Raw genomic sequence first — 8955 nt, 5'->3', positions numbered from 1 at the left:
TGTAAGGTTATTAGTCATCAATCTCAAGAGATACAAACTTTAAAATGACCCATGTAGGAAAGATACAGAGGTTAGAAAGAGACTACAACATATTATCAGCAATGATTTCTTTGAAAGAAGTGGTATAACGTTTTTCATCAAAGACACTTGTGGTCACAAAAGGTCACAAATCATTCAGGAAGCAGAAGGACAACAGATGGATAGCCTGAGGCCTACGCTGGTACATCCCACATATTAGGAGAAGACAGAAATTCCCATTGGAAGCTGGGTGGAGTTTATATGGAGGATTTATGAGAGACACGAACAAGAATCATGTGGAACAAATGGGATAGAGGAGAAATAATTTGCAGAAATAGAATGAGTACACACCAGTGACATCATGAATCTATCTAAATTTTTCCTCTGATATTGAGTATATTCATTTGAAATGATGCTTTAGAATTATCAAAAAACACTTAACATTTCATGATTCTCCTGCAGATTTCTACTAATTAAAGTTAATATTCTGACCCAATGGTTTAACTATCAGGAACATTAAATCTGTACTTGTAAATTGAATTAAAATTTGTAATTGCATAGTTTTACATAAATATTATGTTGATCAATATTGATGCTTTATGAATATGGGGTCAGATCATTTCAAATCTATATGCATTCAAATTAGAGATTGTCTTTAAAAAAAAGAGTAATTTCATCAGCCCAGGTATAAATGCATTCACTATCAAAATGAATGTTTATTACATCACCAAACTTTGTGCACTAAATGTTGTACCTGACTTAGATTGTGTATAGAGAAAATAGCAATGGAAAAAGCATTGGAATAAAGTCAGAAAATCTAGATTTAAATGCTGAATATCCCTCTTATGAACTATATGACTTTGGGCAATTTCCTTAACTTTATGATATTCAGTTTCCAAATATACTAATGGGTATAATATTTCGTGTCTAATCTAATTCACAAGATTATTATGAGGCAAAAAGTAAAAACATACATGTAATACTGTTAAATCTGATACTACACATAGAACTTTAAAAGAATTGATAAAATTTATGAAATAAGATTTGCATTACCAGTATTATTCCTCTTGAGGTCACTAGATTCCCTTGGGCACAAAGCTCAAAGAATGGGAAGACAGGAGAAACACAAATTTAGGGGTAAGATTTTCTGACAAGATGAAAAAGGGATGAGAAGAAGATCAAACAGTAGTACTAAACTGCTAACCCTGGATTAAATTGTTGGACCCTCCACTTCTACATAATTAAGGTATCTAAGAAGTAAGTTCCATAGAAGATCCTTAAAGAGATAATAGGATTAGAGGGCCTGAGTATAATCTATAATCTGTATATCTTTACAGGATAATCTGCAGTCATTCTAATAGATAAGCTGGTGAGATGAAAGAACAAACTTCCTCAGACATGCCATCATGTTTAAGGACCAGAGAGGGAAGAAGAAATGGATAAGTACAAAGCTGATGAATTAAAGAGTAAATTAAATTACATATATGTTAGAAAATAAAAAAATAAGGAAGTGTGAACTGGTAAGAATAGGTTTCATAGATATGACCTCAGTTCATGAGAAAGTATGCATGCTAAAGCTAATAAACCCAGAGACCAGGCATTACCACTACCCCAGAACACTCTCACAGGATGGCACAGTTAGACTTGTTCCTGAAACCCTGCCCATTATTTCTCATCCCTTATTAGGCAATTCAGAAAATAGTCCAGATCCAATATTACTTTATAATACAGCAGTCTCCTGTGCTACAAAGTGCTATAAAGACTTTTATTTTTTTTCTAAAACTCAAAATAGGCATACCTCAGAGATTTTGTGAATTCAGTTCCAGAACACTACAATAAAGTGAATATTACAATAAAGCAAAGCACATGATTTTTTTAATTTCCCGGTACACATAAAACTTATGTTTCTATTATACTGTAGTCTATCAAGTATGCAATCATATTTATGTATAAAAATGTAGATACCTTAATTAAAAATATTTTATTGATTTTAAAAAAATGCCAAAACTTAGCCTTCATGGAATCATAATCTCATTTGCTGGTGGAGGGTCTTGCCTTGATGTTTATGGCTGCTGACTAATCAGGGTGATGTTTGCTAAAGGCTTGGGTGGCTGTGGTAAGTTCTTAAAATAACACAACAATGAAGTTTTCTCTATAAATTGACTTCCTTTCATGAAAGATTTCTCTGTAGCATGTGATGCTATTTGATAGCATTTTCTGAACAGTAGGACTTCTTTCAAAATTGTAGTCAATGATCTCAAACCTTACTGTTGCTTTATCAACTAAGCTTAAGCAATATTTTTCAATATTGTTGAGTCTCAGGGAATAGGGAGGCCTGAGGAGATGGAGAGAATGGAGGAACAGCCCATGGGAAGAGCAATCAGAACACCCAACATTAATTGACTAATTCCCCATTTTATATGGGCGTGATTTGTGGTGCCCCCAAAATAATCACAACAGTAACATCAAAGATCACTAATAACAGATCACTATAACATACAGATAATAATGAAAAAGCTTAAAATATTGAGAGAATTACCAAAATTTGACACAGAGACAACATGAGCATGTTTTTGGAAAAATCACACCAATAGACTTACTCAATGAATTGTTGCCACAAACCTTCAATTTGTAAAAAAAAAAAAAAAAAAAAAAAGCAATATCCATGAAGTGCAATAAAGTGAAACACAATAAAACAAGGTATGCCTGTACAAGTTTAATTTTTGAGAGACCCTAGGTCTTTGATCAGAGTGCAAATTGGAGGTTACATGTCCTGAGTCATCTCACTGCATGTTGTCTTTGGATTGAGGACAATGGGGGCTGTACACTGAGACCATTCTGCATTGTCATCTCTCCTTCTCTCCTTGTGAGTAGTAGTAAAGATTTGTTGACTACAATCCCTAGGTGGTACTGCTACTGTTCATCCCAACTCTCCAAAACTACAAAGTGGTATGAGAAATGGGAGGAAGAGTAAAGTTATCAAGATAGCATTTTGGAGGAAGAAATTCTTGAGGGATGTGCCATCGAATTGGAAATTTCTCCCATGGAGTAGAGCTCAGGTGACTTAGGTTACAAGAGCATAGAGTGGTCAAGAGTATGCTTCACTCTATTTAGGATCTCCAGTGATAAGTATTTGGGAATAAGAAGACATTTACCTGCTGTGTTCTGATTGCTCTTCACATGGGCTGTTCCTCCATCTCTGTCCCTCTCCTCAGGCCTCTCTATTCCCTGAGATTCAAAAATATTGAAGAATATTGCATAAACTTAGTTGGTAAAGCAGCAGCAGGGTTTGAGATGATTGATTCCAATTTTGAAAGAAGTTCCATTGTGGGGAAAATGCTATCAAACAGCATCTCATGCTACAGAGAAATATTTCATGAAAGGAAGCATCGGTTGATAGAACAAACTTCACTGTTATATTACTTTAAGAACTTACTACAGTCACCCAAACCTTCAGTAGCCATCCCCTAGATTAGTCAGCAATCATCAACATCAAGGCAAGAATCTCCACCAGCAAAAAGATTATGACTTAGTGAACGAGATGGGACTTTTCCACTATGCATTATGGTGGGCAAGAGGCCAGAAGATTAAGATTTCCCTTGAGGGGAAAGGAAAGGGCACTTGAACATTACCACATGAGAAGAGTTTTACATATATTACAACAGATGGGGACCTTTTAAAGCACTTCATGGAGGGGTGGGGAATTTGTGTGGTAGAAGAATGCTTTTTCTGAGAATCATAACTGCCTACACAAATATCCCATTCCAAGGGGATACATGAATACCCAAAGACAACTAATACCCAAAGTCATAAGAATGATATTGAAAAAATAATAACAATATATACAGAGACTGATCATGACATGATTGGGGACTCAGAGTATGACTAACGATTTGGGATAGAAAATGACTACCACCAAACAACAAGTCCATTTGACGTTGCTTCCTTCAAGCATTTTCTGCTTATTTTGAATAGGATTTCCCTTTCTCTTATTTCCTCCTGGAATCTATTATTGCTATGGAGAAATGCTATTGATGTCTATGTGTTTATTTTGTCTCCTTACTTCACTGGAACAGTTTCTTTGCCTATTCTCTACAGTAAAAGTCATGTTACCACCAAATAAGGATCATTGTGTTTCACCTTCATAGGGGTATCCCACATTATTTTGTATATTAGGGTTTCATTCTTGTTTACTCATTGCTTCAGTCTCTCTGCTGATTTTTCTGCAAGGTTTTCCTTGTGAGAATTCTTTCCCCATTCCCTATTTGATTGCTTTTTTTCTTTACTTTAATGTAGTATTTGTTCTACTTTTTGATGTGGTGAAGGAGCATTGAGCTTATATAGAACAACTCTGTCATTCTGAAACTCAAATATTCTTCATAGCATGTAGAATTGATATTTCATTCAACTGACAAAGAGGGCAATAACATATCTTTGTCTAGACACTATGGTGATCCCTGGTAAATTACATTAGAAGGTCAATTTCAGTGATTCATTCAAGTTCTTTAATGATCTTGGTATTTTTTTCCTCTCAGAACTATTTTAAGGCTGACATACAAAAAGGGGTGTAATTCAGTGAGTGGGCTATATTTGATAAAGTATTATCCAAACTTTCTCCCTGGCTTTCAACAACACAGTGTGAATTTTATCTGGGACCCAGCCATCTTGTCTATTTCAACTTCAGTGATTGCCAAAAAATGTAGTGATTAGTATCTGTGGACCTGATTTTGGTCTTACTGGTCTACAGGGTGCTAAGTGCCTCCACTTTCTCCCTTTGTACTGAATGGCTTAACTACAAAGGAGGCCTTTTAGTTCTGTATAAATCCTGAACCCTGCAAGAGCCAGAGCTTCATTAAAGGGCAAACCAGATACCATGCTGCTCCTCCTTCTCACATTTATGGGTAATCAATCCCCATTTAGTTGTGTCCTGTATAGTTACATAAAATGCAGAAAATTTGTGATATACATTAATAGTTTTTAATTGAATTTTTTTTGTTTTCTAATAAAAAAGAAAATATTTTTAAACTAGAGAAAGTGATGAAAATTTTATAGATATCAATGAATATTTCATATCAAACACAACTAAAAAGCACATACCATACTCCTAAATAAATACAGTCCTATTGTATCATGTACTCAGGAAATCTTAATGTTAGAGGAGTAACATTGGGGGACATGAAATATGGGATAGAGACTGCATTTGAAAGATACGTGAAAACCACAGAAGGCAGGCAGCCACTTCTTGTTTTTATACACACACACACACACACAGACATGTATACACATATGGAGTTTTCTGAGAAATTTCTTTACATATCCCTATATCCCCTCCCCCATTTGAATTGGTTCCATGATGCCACCATAAAGGTCCCTACTGCAAATAAGTAGTTCACAAATATGTGAGTATGCTGAGTAGATGGAGATCTAGGATTGAAGGTCTTAGATAAAAAAGTGGCTGGTCATTATTTACATCCTCTGACTCTATTTTGGAGGGAATCTGCCCAGTAATCTGAAAAAGGACTAAAAGGATTTATCATTGCATATGAGAAAATTGGAAGAAATGTAAAGGGTTAATTAAAAAAAAAGTTGACTTCCTTTCAGTCTTCTCTACCCATTTGTAATTACGCATTATGCATGAACAAGTGAGATATAGAAAATAAACCACATGACCTAGAGTTGAAATTGATCAATCACTCAATCAATAAGCATTATTATTAATATTAATAATTATTATATTAAATACTTCACCTACTCTATTCCAGACACTATGCAAAGTCCTGGGGATAAAAAGAAAGGCAAAACACAGTCCTTTGCCCTCACAATCTAATGTGAGGGACAACATTCAGACAAGTATGTAAAAACAAGCTATAAGCAGGATAAATAGAAGATAATCTCTTGATTGGTAAAGACATCTTATAGATTTAGTATTTTAGCTATTACTTAAAGGGAGACAAGGAATCCAGAGGGTAGAGATGAGGAAGGGAAGCATTCCACAGTTAGGGAAAGCCAGAAAAGATGCCTGGAACCAAAAACAAATTGCTCTAGGCTCAATTAATAAGTATGGGAGATAGAGTCAAGAAGGCAGAGTGAAAGGACACATTTTTGCCTAACATTCTCAACATAACTCCTCCACAACTTAGAAAATGTGCCAGGCCAATTTCTAATCAGGAAAGGTAAGAAAAAGTCACACTGAGTTATTTTCCTAGCCATGGACAGCTGAGGAAGAAAGATCTGCAGACACTGTGTTGGGGATTGTCCACGAAAGGCAGTTTGGTGGCCAGGCAGTTGAGGCAAGATAAAGAGCATTCATTCACCTAGGGATGCAAAGAGATCCCAAGGAATCACTGAACTAGCACTTGCCTTAGGAATGGGTGTCATCTGGCAGCTCTAAACACAATATCCAAGAAATCAGTTAAGGAGATCAACAAAATTTTAGAAAATTTATGTATGAAAAAAATCTGGATCATGTTGAATGGAAATAGAAAGGATTATATCTATTCATAGCCATGTATGGCACCTCCATAAAAAGTGGCTATGCATTAGGGCATAAAAATCTCACAAACAAATACAGAAACACAGAAATATTAAACATGAAACTTTTCTGGCTAAAATGCAATAAATTACATTTAATTAAGGTCTTTTGAAGCATCAATTAAAAATTAATTGGAAACTAACTAGCTTAATTTTCAAGAATGTATGGGAGAAAACATATCACACATACAGTCAATAATTTCATTAAAGATAATAAGAACAGTGAGACAATATACTAAAAATTGTGGGGTGCAGCTAAATAGCATCCAAAGGGAAAATTTACATTTCTGAATGTCTTATCAATAAAAGAGAGAAAGATCAGATCAACAAATTGGGCATGCAACTAAAAAAAATTAAACTAATAAAATTAAAGCCTCCAATTATACAAAAAATAAAATGTTAAAAACAAAAAAGATTAAAAGTAAAAAAAACTTAAAATCAGGAGCTTTTTTAAAAGAAAAAATAGATAAAACATTGTTTAATATGAGTTAAAGAAAGCAGGAGTAAAACAGGTCCAAAAAAATGAGAAGAATGCCTTAAAAAGCAGAATTAGCAAAATAGGAGGACCAAAAGCTGACTGAAGAAAGTAATTCCTTAAAAATTAGAATTGAGCAAATGGAAGTTAATGACTATGAAAAATCAAGAAAAAATAAAACAAAACCAAAAGAATGAAAAAAATGGAGGACAATGTGAACTATCTCCTTGGAAAAACAACTGACTTCGATCCAGGAGAGAAAATTAAAACAAATTATTGGGTTACTTGAAAGCCATGATCAAAAAAAAAAGAAGTCTAGACATGATATTTCAAGAAATTATCAAAGAAAACTGCCAGAAATATTATAGCCAAATCCCAGAGTTCCCAGGTCAAGATGAAAATATTGCAAGCAGAGAAAAACAATTCAAGTATCACGTAGTCATATTCAGGATAACACAAGATTTAGCAACTTCTACATTCAAGGATCTGAGGACCGGCAATATGATATTCCAGAAGGCAAAGGAGTTAGGATTATGATCAAGAATCACCTACCCAGCAAAACTGAGTATAATCCTTCAAGGGAAAAAAATTCACATTCAATGAAATAAAGGGTTTTCATTCATTCTTGATGAAAAGACCAGAGCTAAATAGAAAATTTGACTTTCAAATACGAGACTCAAGAGAGGCATAAAAAGGTAAAAAGGCAAGGGAAATCCCAAGGGACTCAATAAGCTTAAACTGTTTACATTCTACATGGGAAGATGATATTTGGAACTCATAAGACTTTTTCATTATTAGAGTAATTAGAAGGAGTATATGGAAAGAGGGCACATGTGTGAGTTGAATATGAAGGGATGATATTTAAAAATAAAACTAAAGGGTGAGAGGAATGTACTGGGGGAAAAGAAGAGGGGAAAATAAAATGAGGTAAATTATCTCACATAAAAGAGGCAAGAAAAAACTTTTATATTCGAGGGAAAGAGGAGGGAGGTGAGGATAAGTGAGTGAACCTTACTCTCAACAGAATTGGCTCAATGAATAACATACACACTCAACTGGGTATAGGAATTTATCTTTTAAAAAGTAGGAAGAGAAGGGGGCAAGAGAAAGAGGGTGATAGAAAAGAGGGTGGATTGGGAGAAAGAATAGAATAAAGAAGGGGGAAAACAGGATGGAGGGGAATACAGTTAGCAGTAGTAACTGAAAAAAACTGAAGCAAGTTCCTTAAACATATAGAGAACTGAGTCAAATTCATAAAAATAAAAGTCATTCTCCAACTGATAAATCATCAAAAGATATGATCAGTTTTCAGATGAAGTTATCAAAGCTATCTATAGCCACATGAAAAAATATTCTAACTCACTATTAATTGGAGAAATGCAAATTAAAACAATTCTGAGGTAGTATCTCATACCTATTAGATTGGCCAATATGACAGAAAAGATAAATGATAAACGTTGGAAGGGATGTGGGATAAATGAGACATTTATATACTTTTGGTGGAGTTATGAACTGATCCAACCATTCTGTAGATCAATTTGGAACTATGCCCAAAGGCCTACAAAACTGTGCATACCCTTTGACCTAGCAATACCAAAATAGGTTTTATGTATCCCCAAAGAGATTATCTGTATCCCAAAAGAGATTTAAAAATAAAAGGAAAATGACCTATATGTACAAAAATATTTCTAACAGCTCTTTTCTCAGGGCAAAGAATTGGAAACTGAGGGGCTGCTCATGAATAGGGGAATGGCATACATAATATACATTTATCTATATTACCAACAAAACCCATTAGGAAGAGACAGAGAAATTCTATTTAAAATAGCCACAGACAGTATAAAATACTTGGGAGTCTAGTAACCGAGGCACATAAAGAAATATGAACAAAATTACAATTCTTAACATAAATAAAGGCAGATCTAAATAAT

The sequence above is a fragment of the Vombatus ursinus genome, unplaced genomic scaffold (genome assembly GCF_900497805.2).
Source record: "Vombatus ursinus unplaced genomic scaffold, bare-nosed wombat genome assembly UNPS02009835.1, whole genome shotgun sequence".
NCBI lineage: Eukaryota > Metazoa > Chordata > Mammalia > Diprotodontia > Vombatidae > Vombatus > Vombatus ursinus.
This window is presented reverse-complemented; position numbering follows the sequence as displayed.